The 18,693-nt window shown below is 44.3% G+C and overlaps 1 protein-coding gene across 4 annotated transcripts in view; it reads left to right on the top strand.

The window, feature by feature from the left end:
- The window catches only part of LOC139271122 (neurocalcin-delta), a 484,215-nt gene that overhangs the window by 303,551 nt on the left and 161,971 nt on the right, over positions 1-18,693 (top strand). Inside the window, exon 1 of one of the 4 annotated variants that reach the window (XM_070888487.1) lies at positions 11,260-11,446. The exons of the other annotated variants lie outside the window; for them this stretch is intronic. The gene's annotated coding sequence lies outside the window, so the exon portion shown is untranslated. Of the gene's footprint in view, positions 1-11,259; positions 11,447-18,693 lie in introns of those variants that run through there. 4 annotated transcript variants of the gene reach the window in all.

Raw genomic sequence — 18,693 nt, 5'->3', positions numbered from 1 at the left:
GGCTTTTCAGACATCCACATAGCTGACCTTTGTGGTCAGCGTGTAAAACTCAACTGCCCCTTTAAGCTGCTGCAAGCATTTAAAGCCTGCAGCAGTATGCTATTTACCTCCCCACAAACAAATAAGGTGTTAATCGGAGGCTCTTAGCCAATTGGAGCAAATTCCTAATACAGTGTTTCAAATCCCAACTGATACTACAAGATTTTATCTTGTGAAATAACTTAGTGTGAGGTACCTTATCAAAGGCATTCTGAAAATCCAAGTTACTTTATGCACTTTGGAGGTGTCATCTAACTTTGGAGATTTGGAAGTCTGATCTGCACTTTGGAGCTCCGGTCTATCATATAATGGGTGCCGCTTACAAGCTCTGATCTATTATATAATGGGTGGCGCTTACACTGTGTTACTTTGGACCTCAGATGAGGACCAAGATGACCACCAGCAGCACCATGACCCGCACCAGCAACAGTCTACAAAAGCAAAGTACTGTGGATGCTGGAAATCTGAAATAAAAAAAGAAAATGCCAGGAATACTCAGCAGGTCAGGCAGCATCTGTCAAGAGAAAAACAGAGTTAACTTTTCAGGTCGATGACTCTTTGAACTGGAAAAAGTTAGAGATGTAACAGATTTTAAGCAAGTGCAGGGGCAGGGAAAAGGGGGAGGGGAAATAAGAACAAAAGGGAAGTTCTGTGATAGGGTAGAAGACTGGAGAGATTAGATTAGAACATAAGAACATAAGATATAGGAACAGGAGTAGGCCATTTGGTCCCTCGAGCCTGTTCCACCATTTAATAAGATCATGGCTGATCTGATCATGGACTCAGCTCCACTTCCCTGCCCGCTCCCCATAACCCTTTATTCCCTTATCGCTCAAAATTCTGTCTATCTCTGCCTTAAATATATTCAATGACCCAGCCTCCACAACTCTGTGGGGCAGAGAATTCCACAGATTTACAACCCTCAGAGATGAAATTCCTTCTCATCTGTTTTAAATGGGCGGCCCCTTATTCTGAGACTATGCTCCCTAGTTTTAGTTTCCCTATGAGTGAACATATGCTTTCTGCATCCACCATGTCGAGCTCCCTCATTATCTTATATGTTTCGATAAGATCATCTCTCATTCTTCTGAACAAGATTAAATGATAAAAGGTATGATTGTAAAAAGCAAAAGGAGATAGTAATGGGGTAAGTAAAGAAACAAAAAGATAGGTCTAGAAGAGGTGTAAATGTGGGTAGCAGAATCATCAACAGCTGCCATCTTAAAAATTTGGGGCAGAGGTTACGGTCCGAAATTGTTGAACTCGATGTTTAGTCCAGAAGACTGTAAAGTGCCTAATCGAAAGATGAGGTGCTGTACCTCGAGCTTACCTTGAACTTGAGTTTTCTTGGAACAGTGTAAGAGGATGAGGACAGTGAGGATAGAGAGGTCAGAGTGGGATTGGAGTGGAGAATTAAAGTGACAGGAAACTTGGGGTCACGCTTATGGATTGAATGGAAGTGTTCCGCAAAGCGGTCACCCAATCTGTGTTTGGTCTCCTCAACATAGAGGAGACCGCATCATGAGCAGCGACTACAGTATACTAAATTGCAAGAAGTACAAGTAAATCGCTGTTTCACCTGGAAGGAGTGTTTGGGGTCCTGGACGGTGGGAAGGGAGGAGGTAAAAGGGAAGGCGTTGCATCTCCTGCACTTGCACGGGAAGGTGCCATGGGAAGGGGAGGGGGTGCTGGGGTTGATAGAGGAGTGGACCAGGGTGTCGCGCAGGGAGTGGTCCCTTCAGAATGCTGAAAGGGAAGGGGAGGGGAAGATGTGATTGGTAGTGGGATCATGCTGAGGTGGCAGAAATGGCGGAGAATGATCCGTTGAATGTGGAGGCTGGTGGGCTGAAAGGTGAGGACAAGGGGAATCCTGTCGTGGTTCTGGGAGGGAGGGGAAGGGGCGAATGCGGCAAATGGAATGGACACGGTTGATGGTCCTGTCAACTATGGTAGAGGGGATCCTCGGTTGAGGAAAATGGAAGACATATTGGAAGCCCAAGTGTGGAAGGTGGCATCGTCAGAACAGCTGCGACTGAGACGGAGAAACTAGGAGAATGGGATAGAGTCCTTATAGGCAGGGGGTGGAAGTGTAATCAAGGTAGCTGTGGAAGTCAGTGGGCTTATCGTAAATGTTGGCCCAATCTCTCTGCAAGCATGTGCAATGCAGCTGAAACACCGGCCATTACATCGCACATTCTCTGCTGCTGCTCCAGAAGTATCCTGTTCATCGACGGCCCCCCAGCTACAACATCTGTGTCCAGCTGAGCAGAGCTTGGAGCGCCCCGCATCCTGTGATGCAGACTCTTCACTCCTGTCTCCAACATCTGCTCTTGGTCACTTGCGATGTGCAAGTCACAAGGTGAAAACCCAAATATCTGTCTTACTGGTCCCACCATAGTGTGAGTATCTGAATTGGTGCATGTGGTCTGCATGAGTCCTGTGATAGTGCACCCTCGGAGGGATTGACCTCTTTTGAGAAGTCATCGTTGGCCAGCTGGAACATCTCATTATGAGATGCAATTAGGTCCTGTGGAAGATAAAAGACATGGATGAATATTGTCAAGATAAGAAATTTTGATGTCATCATTATGCACATGATCATATTTCACTCACTGTTGACATCAGGTCAACATGAGTGAGTGTTGTATGCCATATAGCTGTCTGATATGTAATTCTGTCACCAGGTGGCTGGGAGGCCCCCCCATCTCCGAGAGTCAGCCAGGCACGCTGAGACTCCACTTGCGACCAGCGTCTCCTTCTCTGCACTTATTAGCTGTGAGATCTGTAGCGGGCCACCTCCAGTTCGCTGCCTCTCCCTCTGTTCTGTGCTCTCTTCTCCTGCAAGGAGGGAAAGAAGAGACCTATGAGTGAAAGTTATGGCATATGTTGAACGGATGGATGGAGAGAATTTGTTGAGGGTGTGTATGAAGGGGAGGCATGACATTGCTTAAAGATGAGGGCGAATGTCAGTAGTGGATTGACAGATGGGGATGTGAGGAAGGGTATAGACAGAGAGGGATGAGTGTACTTGCAAGGTAAGTGGGTGTGAGGAGTTTTGTGCTGGAGTAGATTTGATAAGGCAGAGTGAGGGGGTTGGGGTGACACGCACATCAGGATGTAGGTGAATGTACCATTGCTCCCACCTTTCCAGCCATTGTTAGGTCATTGAACCAGTTCCTACATTGTATCCAGGAGCATCGCTTGCTGCTGACCTCCTCCACTATCTCCAACCACGTCTTCTTGGTGTCCCTAGCCAGCAGCTTCTTCCCATCATTAGGGAACGGTGTATCCTTCCGGGTCCTCAAAGTCCCCAGCAGCACATCCAGGGAGATGCCACTGAACCGAGTTGCAGCTTTTGTCCTTCTTAACTCTATTCTCATACTTCCTTCCCTTGGCTCACAACTCCAAAATCTTTCAAATTGCATGTTTGGAGTGTCCCTTTAAATATTGCAGTTGAAATCGCTTCATGTGGATCGTCATCACACCAGCTGACGCTAATTTAACAGGAAACCCAGAAATGATATGCTAATGCTAATGTTGATTTAAAAAGCCAGACAGACTCGCTATACTAACTTACGGATTAGTGCTACCTGATCCCCCCACCCCACATCCCCGCACCCGTTCCCAGCGCATCACGATCTTAAAATTCAGCCCAATGTCTGTGCGGTGTTAAGCTGCAGAACATTGAGAAATTGAGCTGTGCATTCCTTTCAATCTGTGGCGGTCTCAGCAATGTGACACCTACTTCCGACACTGGCAAGCTGCATTCATGAAAAGTCACAATAACGGTGATGATTTGCTGTGTCCGATACAGTTCTACAGTTGAACTTTACACTGTTGAATCTGTTGAAGGCCATCAGGAAGTGAAAACATAAGCATCCTGCCTGGAAAAATAATGATAGGCACAAAACTCTAACTGTGACTAACCTGAGGCTAGAGTTCCCATAAGTTACTCAAGAATTAAAACAGAAAATGTAAAGAATGTCTGATTTTTGCTAAGCATCCAGCTCAACACAGTAATATCAAAATTAATGAAAATAATTGACTAAAAGATAATTGAATTGCCAAGATAACAATCAATTTTAACACTACATTTATTGGTTTTACTTCTCTTGTTACATTATTCAGCCATTGAAAATAGATTTAGGCCAAAAGATAGTTGTAGCATCTGCAAAAATGGTATTGCAATTATTAGTTATGATCTATTATAAAATAGTGTTTTACCCCCATCTTAACTCCACTCTTTCCTGAAGGCACTGACTTATTCAAGCCTGTGGTTCCAGTTATCTTCAGTACCTTGCTGCAGAGTGGGAACTCTGGCTGATTGTAGCACTCCTACTGTGCCTCAGCTGAGGTCAGCTAACGGTGCACATGGATCAAGGCAAAGGCCTCCTCGTCTATACGAATGAGCGCTACGCGGGGTGGTGCATGCATCAACAGATTTTTGAGACGCAGTGAATTGTATTAACGGTTCCATTGCTGAGTCTTGAAATCAAATCAAATATCTGGCATTGTAATAACAATTAGTACAAAACAATCATATTGTAGCTGGAGGATTGTTTCTTCTAATTTTAAATATGCCTTGTGAAAATTGAACTGGAGGTGCCTAGTTAGCTCTTAACTGTTTAGGACTCAGCTGTCACTGGTACAGATTTTACAGCACTCTCCGTTGTTGAAAATCTGTTGGCACCCTCAACATCACATCCTGCACACCAGCAGTTTGAATACTTTGGTTTAAAGGAAGTACTGAACGTGCCCTGTGTCTTGAGTTGAGAACACAGGTGAATAAGCATTTTATAAATAATAGCCACACTGTATCAACTAGCTAATATTAGGAACATAGGAACAGGAGTAGGCCATTGAGCCCTTCGAGCCTGTTCTGCCATTCAATGAGATCATGGCTGATCTGCGATCTAACTCCATATATCTGCCTTTGCCCCATATTACTTAATACCTTTGGTTAACAAAAATCTATCAATTTCAGATTAAAAACTAACATCTAGCATCAATTGCTGTTTTCGGAAGAGAGTTCCAAACTTCTACAAATTTCACTCCAGAAAGGTCTGCTCTAATTTTTAGACTATGCCCCCTAGTCCTAGACGCCCCAACCAGTGGAAATAGTTTCTCTCTACCCTATCTATTCCCCTTAATATTTTGAAAACTTTGATCAAATCATCCCTGAACCTTCTAAATTCTAGGGAATATAACCCAAATTTGTGTAACCTCTTGTGTAATTTAACCCATGGAGTCCAGGTATCATTCTGGTAAACCTATGCTGCACTCCCTCCTTCCTAAGGTGTGGTGCACAGAACTGCTCACAGTACTCCAGGTGTGGTCTAACCTGGGCATTGTGTAGCTGTGGAAACATAGAAAATAGGTGCGGGAGTATGTCATTCGACCCTTCAAACCTGCACCACCATTCACTAAGATCATGGCTGATCATTCACCTCAGTACCCCTTTCCTGCTTTCTCTCCATACCCCTTGATCCCTTTAGCCGTCAGGGCCATATCTAACTCCCTCTTGAATATATCTAACAAACTGGCATCAACAACTCTCTGCGGTAGGGAATTCCACAGGTTAACAACTCTCTGAGTGAAGAAGTTTTTCCTCATCTCGGTCCTAAATGGCTTACTCCTTATCCTTAGACTGTGACCCCTGGTTCTGGACTTCCCCAACATCGGGAACATTCTTCCTGCATATAACCTGTCCAGTCCTGTCAGAATTTTACATGTTTCTATGAGATCCCCTCTCATTCTTCTAAACTCCAGTGAATACAGGCCCAGTCGATCCAGTCTCTTCTCATATGTCAGTCCTGCCATCCCAGGAATCAGTCTGGTGAACCTTTGCTGCACTCCCTCAACAGCAAGAATGTCCTTCCTCAGATTAGGAGGCCAAAACTGAACACAATATTCCAGGTGAGGCCTCACCAAGGCCCTATACAACTGCATTAAGACCTCCCTGCTCCTATACTCAAATCCCCTAGCTATGAAGGCCAACATGCCATTTGACTTCATCACCGCCTGCTATACCTGCATGCCAACTTTCAATGACTGATGTACCGTGACACCCAGGTCTCTTTGCACCTCCCCTTTTCCTAATCTGCTGCCATTCAGGTAATATTCTGCCTTCATATTTTTGCCACCAAAGTGGATAACCTCACATTTATCCACATTATACTGCATCTGCCATGCATTTGCCCACTCACCTAACCTGTCCAAGTCACCCTGCAGTCTCTTAGCGTCCTCCTCACAGCTCACATCGCCACCCAGCTTAGTGTCATCTGCAAACTTGGAGATATTACACTCAATTCCTTCATCTAAATCATTAATGTATATTGTAAATAGCTGGGGTCCCAGTACTGAGCCCTGTAGCACCCCACTAGTCACTGCCTCCATTCTGAGAAGGACCTGTTTATCCCTACTCTCTGCTTCCTGTCTACCAACCAGTTCTCTATCCACGGCAATACATTACCCCCAGTACCATGTGCTTTAATTTTGCACACTAATCTCTTGTGTGGGCCCTTGTCAAAAGCCGTTTGAAGGTCCAGATACACCATATCCACTGATTCTCTCTTGTTCACTCTACTAGTTACATCCTCAAAAATTTCTAGAAGATTTGTCAAGCACGATTTCCCTTTCATAAATCCATGCTGACTTGGACCGATCCTATCACTGCTTTCCAAATTTCATCTTTAATAATTGATTCCAACATTTTCCCCACTACGGATGTCAGGCTAACCGGTCTATAATTCCCCATTTTCTCTCTCCCTCCTTTTTTAAAAAGTGGTGTTACATTAGCTACCCTCCAGTCCAGAGGAATTGATCCAGAGTCGATAGACTGTTGGAAAATGATCACCAATGCATCCACTATTTCTAGGGCCACTTCCTTAAGTACTCTGGGATGCAGACTATCAGACCTTGGGGATTTATCGTCTTTCAATCCCATCAATTTCCCTAACACAATTTCCTGACTAATAAGAATTTCCTTCAGTTCCTCCTTCTCGCTAGGCCGTCGGTCCCCTAGTATTTCCGGAAGGTTATATGTGTCTTCCTTCGTGAAGACAGAACCAAAGTTTTTTGTTCAATTGGTCTGCTATTTTTTTGTTCCCCATTATAAATTCACCTGATTCTGACTGCAAGGGACCTACGTTTGTCTTCACTAATCTTTTTCTCTTCACATATCTATAGAAGCTTTTGCAGTCAGTTTTTATGTTCCCAGCAAGCTTCCTCTCATACTGTATTCCCCCATCTTCATAAAACCCTTTGTCCTCCTCTGCTGTATTATAAATTTCTCCCAGTACTCAGGTTTGCTGCTTTTTCTGGCCAATTTACATGCCTCTTCCTTAGATTTAACACTATCCCTAATTTCCCTTGTTAGCCACAGTTTTATTTTTACTCTAGACAGGGATGTACAATTGTTGAAGTTCATCCATGTGATCTTTAAATGTTTGCCATTGCCTATCCACCATCAACCCTTTAAGTATCGCTCGCCAGTCTATTCTAGCTAATTCACGTCTCATCAGATGCTGCCTGACTCGCTGAGAGTTCCAGAATTTTCTGTTTTTGAACCAATTACTTAATTTGTTGAGTGACATTGCAATCTTGATATTTCTCTCCGTACCTGATCCTTTCTGCACTCCCTCTGTCCAGAATTTGATGGGCCGGGCCGGGCCAGGCCATAGAAACGTATAAGATTCTGACGGGACTGGACAGGTTAGATGCGGGAAGAATGTTCCCGATGTTGGGGAAGTCCAGAACCAGGGGACGTAGCCTTAGGATAAGGAGTAGGCCATTTAGGACTGAGATCAGAAGAAACTTCTTCACTGAGAGTTGTTAACCTGTGGAATTCCCTGCCGCAGAGAGTTATTGATGCCAGTTCATTGGATATATTCAAGAGGGAGTTAGATATGGCCCTTACGGCTAAAGGGATCAAGGGGTATGGAGAGAAAGCAGGAAAGGGATACTGAAGGAATGATCAGCCATGATCTTATTGAATGGCGGTGCAGGCTCGAAGGGCCGAATGGCCTACTCCTGCACCTATTTTGTATGTTTCTATACCATCGAAGTTACCTTTCCTTAAGTTCAGCACCCTAGTCTCTGAATTAACTGTGTCACTCTCCATCTTAATAAAGAATTCTACCATATTATGGTCACTCTTCCCCAAAGAGCCTCTCGCACCAAGATTGCTAATTAGTCCTTTCTCATTACACATCACCCAGTCTAGGATGGCCAGCCCTCTAGTTGGTTCCTCGACATATTGGTCTAGAAAACCATCCCTAATACACTCCAGGAAATCCTCCTCCACCGTACTGCTACCAGTTTGGTTAGCCCAATCTATATGTAGATTAAAGTCACCCATGATAACTGCTGTACCTTTATTGCACGCATCCCTAATTTCTTGTTTGATGCTGTCCCCAACCTCACTACTATTGTTTGGTGGCATGTACACAACTCCCACTAGCGTTTTCTGCCCTTTGGTATTCCGCAGTCTACCCATACAGATTCCACATCATCCAAGCTAATGTCCTTTCTTACTATTGCGTTAATTTCCTTTTTAACCAGCAACGCCACCCCACATCCTTTTCCTTTCTGTCTATCCTTCCTGAATATTGAATACCCCTGGATGTTGAGTTCCCAGCCTTGGTCACCCTGGAGCCATGTCTCCGTAATCCCAATTATATTATATTTGTTAATAGCTGCCTGCACAGTTAATTTGTCCACCTTATTACAAATACTCCTCGCATTGAGGCACTGAGCCTTCAGGTTTGTCTTTGTAACACACTTTATCCCTTTAGACTTTTGCTGTAATGTGGCCCTTTTTGATTTTTGCCTTGGGTTTCTCTGCCCTCCACTTTTACTTTTCTTCTTTCTATCTTTTGCTTCTGCCCCCATTTTACTTCCCTCTGTCTCCCTGCATAGGTTCCCATCCCCTTGCCATATTAGTTTAACTCCTCCCCAACAGCACTAGCAAACACTCCCCCTCGGACATTGGTTCCGGTCCTGCCCAGGTGCAGCTCGTCCGGTTTGTACTGGTCCCACCTCCCCCAGAACCGGTTCCAATATCCCTAGAATTTGAATCCTTCCCTCCTGCACCACTCCTCAAACCATGTATTCATCTTAGCTATCCTGCAATTCCTACTCTGATTGGCACGTGGCACTGGTAGCAATCCTGAGATTACTACTTTTGAGGTTCTGCTTTTTAATTTAACTCCTAGCTTCCTAAATTCAGCTTGTAGGACCTCATCCCGTTTTTTATCTATATCGTTGGTACCTATATGCACCATGACAGCTGGTTGTTCACCCTCCCCCTCCAAAATGTCCTGCAGCCGCTCCAAGACATCCTTGACATTTTAATGATGTATGTAGCTGGACCTCCAAGTCTCTCTGGACCTCCACAGTTATTAGCTTTTCACCATTTAGAAAGTAGCCTGTTCTATCCTTTTTAGGTACAACATGGATGACCTCACATTTGCCTACATTGCCACAGTTGTGCCCATTCACTTAATCTATCAATATCACTGTGTAATTTTATGCTTTTATCTACAATGCTGCCTATCTTTGTGTCATCGGCAAATTAGATATGTAGCTTTCTAAGTCGTTAATAAATATGATGAATAGTTAAGGCCCCAACACAGATCCCTGCAGGGCACCACTAGTCACATCCTGCCAATTAGATTCTTGCCCATTATCCCTACTCTCTGTCTCCTGCCGCTCAGCCAATTTCCTAACCAAGTCCATAATTTGCCTTCAATTCCATGGGCTTCAACCTTAGTTAACAGTCTCTTATGAGGAACTTTATCAAATGCCTTCTGGAAGTCCATATAAATAACATCCATAGACATGCCCCTTGTCCACTTTATTACAATTGACAAACCATTTTATGCAATTATTCTGTTTAAAAAAAAATAAACTGCTGGTATTTTGTTGTACCTTGGTGTATCAGATATTCTTGGATTTTTCACAAAAAGGATTGTAATTACTAAACTCTAATAGGATGTTAGCATCTTTTTTTTAACAAAATGCTTTGAAAAAATAAGTTGTCAATTCAGAAATTATTAATACATAGCCCAATGTCATTACTAAAATAGAAAATAATGGAATTTCATACAAGCATTCGTTACTAATATTGCACCCCATTTGTTTGTCAAACTCATCAGTGTATTACTGTACTCCAACATTACTAACCTTGTAGTACCCCTTCACTGGCATTATGGAGAGTGAAGGACCTTTTGTTTACTTTGAGAACATTACCGCCCCCTCAGCCCCCATCAATTATATTAATTTGCAGAGATGACAGAAGATCCCTGGTTGTAGTCTGCATCTGTGCACAATACTGTGTCCATAGAAATCTTAGCTACACAGTAGAGATTGTCAATCGCATTCCAGTTAGATCTTTGCAGAAGAGAATCCTTAGTTATGTGGGACAATTGGGCTCTGTAGGCTGCAGAAACGTGTTTCTGATATGATTAAGAGAGAGCGTGTGCTCCTTAGAATTGTTACTGTTCGTCATTTTTTAAACTTTTACTGTACCTTGGCTAGCGGGGCACCTTTGGTTCACTTCATATGGAATCCAGATGGTATTTGATTTCGGTCAACTGGACAAAACGTGCAGCCAAATACATAACTAGGAATCTTTCGACTGCAAAAGCTGAAATTCCTCTGGTTATTAATGAATGGGGGCGGGTGAGGCTAAATGTTCCTTTCTGAATGCAATCACCCATGAAATATGCCTGAGTTAGGTGCTTGCTATTCACTATTTGCTATTAGGTGCTTGCTATTTATTATTAGATGCTTGCTATTTACTATTAGATGCTTGCTATTTACTGTTTGCTATTAGGTGATTGTTATTTACTATTTGCTATTAGGTGCTTGCTATTTACTATTTGCTATTAGATACTTGCTATTTGCTGTGAAGAGCTTTTAGCTGCAGGCAGTGCATCCTCAAGACGAGAGACTATCTTGATAAAGACCAACCTGTTCAGGAATATTGTCCAGGCGAAAGCGTCCATTTCATCCCCGCGCCCCCCAAAACAAGAAATCTGGAGTGAGGAGCAAGGATTTAGCTGGGCTGGGCTGAGCAGGCTCCGGGATGACAGATTGGCCTATTCAAGAAATCAGTGCAGTTCAGCGCGCCGGTTGCTGTGGCAACGCTGGCTGGCTGCTTGATCGGCCCGCGTGACCACCACAGTGACGCAAGGAGAGAGTGGTTCCTCGGTGTCAGTGTGTGTGAGAGAGTGTGGAGTGAGAGTGCTTGTGCGCAGCCCAGGCTCTGGGAGAAGGAAAGGGCCTTTTTGCTCAACCAGGTGGACCCTTACTGCCAGCTGCCGCCTCCAGGAACCTGCCAGCTACCATGGGCTGTTAACAAACCAGACACACAACTCCCGAGGGTCTGCATATAGTGTGTGAGGTAACTGATGTCTTCAACCCCGCCCCCATAGCATCTTAACCTCGCCACAATCGAGAGTCACCTCCCTCAATCTTTATAGTGAGAGGTTGAGAAAGGAAAAGGTTTGAGGCAAAGTTTTCAACTGGCTGTGTCAGCTTTGTTCTCTTCTCCCCACCCCCCATTATTTACTCTGTAAAACAGTTGAATCAGTACGACAGATGGAATAACAAAATAGTGAAGGAAAAGTATATGATTTCCTGAGTAGATTTGGAGCTGGTATATGAATGGTGGATCTGGTCTACAACCAGCGGAGGTGCCCACGTACAGATGAGTACTAATCTGTGCCCAACCTTATATATGTTTGTGCCTTGAAAAACTTTTACCTGTGCTACTTGGTGTGGCTATTGGATGGTCTGGAATTAGGAAGTTGAGTGCAAAACGTCAGAGATGCAGAATTACAGAGAATGTTAGGTGCTACATGATATATTTGCCACCTGAAATACATTAAGGATTGCCTGTTACATGTATTTTTCTGCAATGAGCCAAAGCAGTCCTGGCAAACTGATCGTCTGCATTCCACTCTCACTTTAATTTTAGTTTTTACAATGTGTATATCTTCTCTTGAGGGGGGGGTTTTGTTTGAGAATTTCTAACACTGAATATTGTCAACAAAGAAAGGAAATGCGTAGAAATCTGTTCCACCTTTCTACATGCAAGAATGACAAAACAACATTAAGATGCTGCAATTAAAAAAAATTGTTTTTAGCACAAATCGTATACAAATTCTTGGATGGGAGTAGACAGTAAATGATGTATAGCTTCATTCTAATTGTTGGTGATTTCTTAAAACAGTTTCTGCACAGCAGACCAACCCACAGAGCACCCATAGCAGTGTTTGATAGTTTACAGTGTGATAGATATAGATATATGCATGAGAAAGGAATTAACAGGAATTCTCACCATGGGGCAAGTAAAATAACCCCTTTATTTGATAGTTCCTTTCAAACAGAGCCGGGTTGAGGATTGAATGGGTGCCTAAGCAAAATCCTTTTGAATAATTTAATCAAAGAGCTTTGCTGAAACGTGGATTCATGTCCTACACAGTTGATTGCTTGTTTGATGGGAGCCATCAGATAAAAGCCACATCTTGGTTGCGGATGAGTGGGGGATTTCTCATTAAAGGCTTTTAATGAAATAAATTTTCAAAAAATAAAGTCGTTTATGAACCTCTGGGGGCTTTATTTAATTGATCATAACAGTATGGTAAACTTACAATTTAAAAAAAAAAGTCTGGAACCTTAGCTGCTGTTGGGAGAAGCAGGGGAGAGAATCAGCGTTTCCCACAAGATTACAGTGTATGTTGATCCCTGGGTCGTTAGAAGTAGCATGTTGGCTACTAATCCATTACTGGGATATTGAGCAGCGTGGAGGCATGCCACTTCAGGGAGCAGTTCAAGCTGGTGCAGGAGGGCGACGACATGGAGAAGGGCAACTGGATTGGACGTCACCAAAATCAAGGTCGCTGATTGGAGCATGAACGACTGCAGCATGAGAGGAGTGATGAGGTCGGGGCGAAGGAGCGCCGAAAGATTGTAGAACGACATGATCGGGGCCCAGAAGAGGCGAGGCCCAGGGGCAGCACGGGCCAGCCCACACTGCGATATGTGTGCGCACTAGGTGCGTGCAGCAGAGTTGGTCTCCAATTGTCTTAGTTAATCCTTGCCACTAGACCAAGACCAAGCTCTGTCAAGCCCGTGTGGTGGCTGGTGTGCATCGGCCACCACACATTAAAAAATCCACGCACAGGCATCTTCCATCCTTCAATATGTAGTTTGGGACCTGGAATGTGAGGTCCTTCATTGAAACACCTGTGAACTCATCCCTTTTTGGTGTGGAAGCAAGTCATTCTCGCTACGAGGGACCGCCGAAGAAGAAGACGACTGGGATGCTTTGTGCTTTGATTTTTCACCAAAATTCTGGCAAATAGTGGGAGATTTTCTTCTGTTAAGGGCAAAGGGTGAGAGACCATTCAAGTTAAATAAAGCTCCTGGGCACTGGGCCAATCCTACAGCTCGATGAACTCTGTTAAACAAGTGGCCAAGAGATGATATATCAAAACATCAAACGCTGATCGTTCCTGTCTGCACTTCAACAATGCATAATTAAGAGAGTTTGTTTAAAAAAAAGCAACTTACTTTAAAATATGTATTTGTACAGGGTATATAAATAGATCATTGATCTACACCTCTCAGATATGGGTTCTAACCCAGCCCAGACTGACGGGATGACATCTGTAAAGATCCTACTTGAAATGAGCTACAGCAGTCCAAATTCAGTTTCTACAACCCAAATTAAGAAAAGAAAGAACTTGCATTTGTATAGCACCTTATCACACCTCTTAGAACATCCCAAACAAATTAATTACTTTGAAGTAACTTTTGCTGTAACCTATCCATAATATAGCACTAAAATATTAGTCTTAATTCAGCAAAACTTTAAGAATGGCTGGTGTAGGAAATAAGAATATCACAATGTAATAAGTGATGTTGTTCTGAGGGCAGGACAAAGCCACAATTTTTGAGGCAGAGCAGACAGTTTAACTCTGCACCTGGCGATGTGATTCATGGAATTGCTGGATGTGAAAAGTATGCAGAATATTTCATTGCACAGGACTAACATTCCTTGTCTTAATGAATGACCACGCAACTATCAAACAAAACAGCAGTCTGTATCAAATGTGTGCTCATTTATGCTTAATATGTGCTTACAATAGATTTTTCATGGTTTGTAAAGGTTAAAGGAAATTATGTCAAATGACAGCTGTTGGTTTTGCTTTCCGTTTATTTTGAATGATCATATGATATAGTGGCAAAGACTTTCTGGCCCAATTGCACTGCTTTTCCCCACCAGTTTTCCAGTGGATCCAAAATGGACATGACCGGAAATGTGCTTTGGAATACTCTCTGCCATGTCCCTGCTTTTTCCCCATTTTCCAGAGGGCATTCAAATGTTGGATGCAGAGCCATACATAGAATTACATAGAATATTATTAGCAAGTTTAACTAATTTTTGTGCAATGTTTCAATTCTCATGTGTTTGATACATTATTACATAGAATTAAATAGAATATACAGCAGAGAAACTGACCATTCAGCCCAACTAGTCTGTGCTCGTGTTTACTCCACAAGAATTTCCTCCCATTTTATCTCCCTCATCTACCTGTGGTAGCGAGTTCCACATTATAACCACTCTGAGTAAGGAAATTTCTCTTGATTTCCCCATTGGATTTATTAGTAACAATGTTGTATTTATGGTCCCTAGTTTTGGATTCTCCCACAAGTGGACACATTGGCCCCAAGTTTCCACATGATTTGCTCCTGATTTTTAGGAGCAACTGGTGTGGAACGTGGTATCTTAGAAATCAGAATTCTCCACATTTAGTTTGCTCCAGTTCTAGTCAGTTAGAACAGTTTCACTTTGGAACAGAATTTTCTTTTCAAAAGGGGAGCATGTCCGGCCACTTACGCCTGATTTCAAAGTTTCGTGAGTGAAAACTTACTCCAAACTAACTTAAAATGGAGTAAGTGAAGATTTTTGTACGCTCAAAAAAACCTTGTCTACACTTTAGAAAATCAGGCGTAGGTTACAAATCGGGCGTAGGGAATGGTGGGGAGGGGTGTTTAAATGGAAGTTTACAAACATTAAACACTTCAGTTTTACAAATAAAGAGCCATCATCAATAATAAATGATAAATACATAAATAAATCAATCACAAAAAATTAATAAGAAATAATTTTTTTTTTTCAATCAATAAATAAAACATTTTCTACTTACCGACTGCAGCACCGGGAGCCCTCTAACAGCGTGCTGGGATGCCCCCCTCAGTGTGTCTCTGTCAGTGTCTCTATCTCTCTGTCTGTCTGTGTGTCTCTCATTCTCTGTCAGTGTCTGTGTTTCTGACAGGTAGAGGGGGGGAGCAGAGGGAGGGAAGTGGGGAGAGATGGGGGAGAGATGGGAGAGGGGGGGGGAGGGGGGAGGAGAGATTGGAGGGGGGGGGGAAGCTGAACAGGCCAGGCCCGAGACTTCGGGCAGGGCCCGTCCCCAGCACCAGATTTACAGGTAGGTGGCATTGGGTCGGTTCGGGGGGGGTGGTGGGAGGGAGATCGGTTCGGTTCGGGTCAGGGGAGAGGGAGGGAGGGAGGGAGAGGGAGGGAGAGAGGGAGGGAGAGAGAGGGAGGTCAGGTCGGATCCAGTCCGGAGGCGGGGGGGGGGGGGGAAGCGAGTGTCTGGTCGGGTCGGGTCCGGGGGAGGGGGGGGGGGTAGCGGGGGGAGTCCGGTCGCGGGAAGCAGGAGTCGAGTCGGGTCGGGAGGAAGCAGGAGCTAGCCGTGGGAGGAGCCTTATTCACGCAGCCCCAGTGAGGCCATTCGGCCAGGGCTAGGGGCTGCGTGCTTCGGGCCCCTCCCACACAGTTTCGGCGCCTGGAGCTACTGCACTTGCGTGCCCACTGTAACGCGCATGTGCAGAGGTCCCGGCACTGTTTTCAGCACAGGGACCTAGCTCCGCCCCCTACAGCTCCTGATGCGCTGCGCCGAGGGCAAGAGGACCTGCAGGGAGGTGGAGAATACGGAGATTTTTTTTAGGCGCACTTTGTGGCGCGAAAAACGGGCATCCAGGTCGGGACTGCGCCGTTCTCGGCACAGCTCGAAACTTGGGCCCAATTTCTCCACAGCAACCCTATCCAACCCATTCATAAATTTAAAGATCTCTATCAGGTCTCTTCTAAGTCTTCTCTTTTCTAAAGGAAAAAAGCCCCAACCTTGTTATGTATGCAACCCTATATAACCAGTATTATACAGCCACCAGAGGGCGTACATAGAAAATAGGTGCAGGAGTAGGCCATTCGGCCCTTCTAGCCTGCACCGCCATTCAATGAGTTCATGGCTGAACATTCAACTTCAGTACCCCATTCCTGCTTTCTCGCCATACCCCTTGATCCCCCTAGTAGTAAGGACCTCATCTAACTCCTTTTTGAATATATTTAGTGAATTGGCCTCAACAACTTTCTGTGGTAGAGAATTCCACAGGTTCACCACTCTCTGGGTGAAGAAGTTCCTCCGCATCTCGGTCCTAAATGGCTTACCCCTTATCCTTAGACTGTGACCTCTGGTTCTGGACTTCCCCAACATTGGGAACATTCTTCCTGCATCTAACCTGTCTAACCCCGTCAGAATTTTATATGTTTCTATGAGGTCCCCTCTCATTCTTCTGAACTCCAGTGAATACAAGCCCAGTTGATCCAGTCTTTCTTGATAGGTCAGTCCCGCCATCCCGGGAATCAGTCTGGTGAACCTTCGCTGCACTCCCTCAATAGCAAGAATGTTCTTCCTCAGGTTAGGAGACCAAAACTGTACACAATACTCCAGGTGTGGCCTCACCAATGCCCTGTACAACTGTAGCAGCACCTCCCTGCCCCTGTACTCAAATCCCCTTGCTATGAAGGCCAACATGCCATTTGCTTTCTTAACCGCCTGCTCGACACCCAGGTCTCTTTGCACCTCCCCTTTTCCTAATCTGTCACCATTCAGATAATAGTCTGTCTCTCTGTTTTTACCACCAAAGTGGATAACCTCACATTTATCCACATTATACTTTATCTGCCATGCATTTTCCCACTCACCTAACCTATCCAAGTCGCTCTGCAGCCTCACAGCATCCTCCTCGCAGCTCACACTGCCACCCAACTTAGTGTCATCCGCAAATTTGGAGATACTATATTTAATCCCCTCATCTAAATCATTAATGTACAGTGTAAACAGCTGGGGCCCCAGCACAGAACCTTGTGGTACCCCACTAGTCACTGCCTGCCATTCTGAAAAGTACCCATTTACTCCTACTCTTTGCTTCCTGTCTGACAACCAGTTCTCAATCCATGTCAGCACACTACCCCCAATCCCATGTGCTCTAACTTTGCACATCAATCTCTTGTGTGGGACCTTGTCGAACGCCTTCTTAAAGTCCAAATATACCACATCAACTGGTTCTCCCTTGTCCACTCTACTGGAAACATCCTCAAAAAATTCCAGAAGATTTGTCAAGCATGATTTCCCTTTCACAAATCCATGCTGACTTGGACCTATCATGTCACCTCTTTCCAAATGCACTGCTATGACATCCTTAATAATTGATTCCATCATTTTACCCACTACCGATGTCAGGCTGACCGGTCTATAATTCCCTGTTTTCTCTCTCCCTCCTTTTTTAAAAAGTGGGGTTACATTGGCTACCCTCCACTCCATAGGAACTGATCCAGAGTCAATGGAATGTTGGAAAATGACTGTCAATGCATCCACTATTTCCAAGGCCACCTCCTTAAGTACTCTGGGATGCAGTCCATCAGGCCCTGGGGATTTATCGGCCTTCAATCCCATCAATTTCCCCAACACAATTTCCCCGCTAATAAGGATTTCCCTCAGTTCCTCCTCCTTACTAGACCCCCCGACCCCTTTTATAACCGGAAGGTTGTTTGTGTCCTCCTTCGTGAATACCGAACCAAAGTACTTGTTCAATTGGTCCGCCATTTCTTTGTTCCCCGTTATGACTTCCCCTGATTCTGACTGCAGGGGACCTACGTTTGTCTTTACTAACCTTTTTCTCTTTACATATCTATAGAAAGTTTTGCAATCGGTCTTAATGTTCCCTGCAAGCTTCTTCTCATACTCCATTTTCCCTGCCCTAATCAAACCCTTTGTCCTCCTCTGCTGAGTTCTAAATTTCTCCCAGTCCCCAGGTTCGCTGCTATTTCTGGCCAATTTGTATGCCACTTCCTTGGCTTTAATACTATCCCTGATTTCCCTTGATAGTCACGGTTGAGCCACCTTCCCTTTTTTATTTTTATGCCAGACAGGAATGTACAATTGTTGTAGTTCATCCATGCGGTCTCTAAATGTCTGCCATTGCCCATCCACAGTCAACCCCTTAAGTAACATTCGCCAATCCATCCCAGCCAATTCACGCCTCATACCTTCAAAGTTAGCCTTCTTTAAGTTTTGGACCATGGTCTCTGAATTAACTGTTTCATTCTCCATCCTAATGCAGAATTCCACCATATTATGGTCACTCTTCCCCAAGGGGCCTCGTACAACGAGATTGCTAATTAATCCTCTCTCATTACATAACACCCAGTCTAAGATGGCCTCCCCCCTAGTTGGTTCCTCGACATATTGGTCTAAAAAAACCATCCCTTATGCACTCCAGGAAATCCTCCTC

This window comes from Pristiophorus japonicus, chromosome 1 (genome assembly GCF_044704955.1).
Source record: "Pristiophorus japonicus isolate sPriJap1 chromosome 1, sPriJap1.hap1, whole genome shotgun sequence".
Lineage (NCBI taxonomy): Eukaryota > Metazoa > Chordata > Chondrichthyes > Pristiophoridae > Pristiophorus > Pristiophorus japonicus.
Note: the sequence above shows the minus strand (reverse complement) of the source record. Positions and strands in the feature narration are given on the sequence as shown.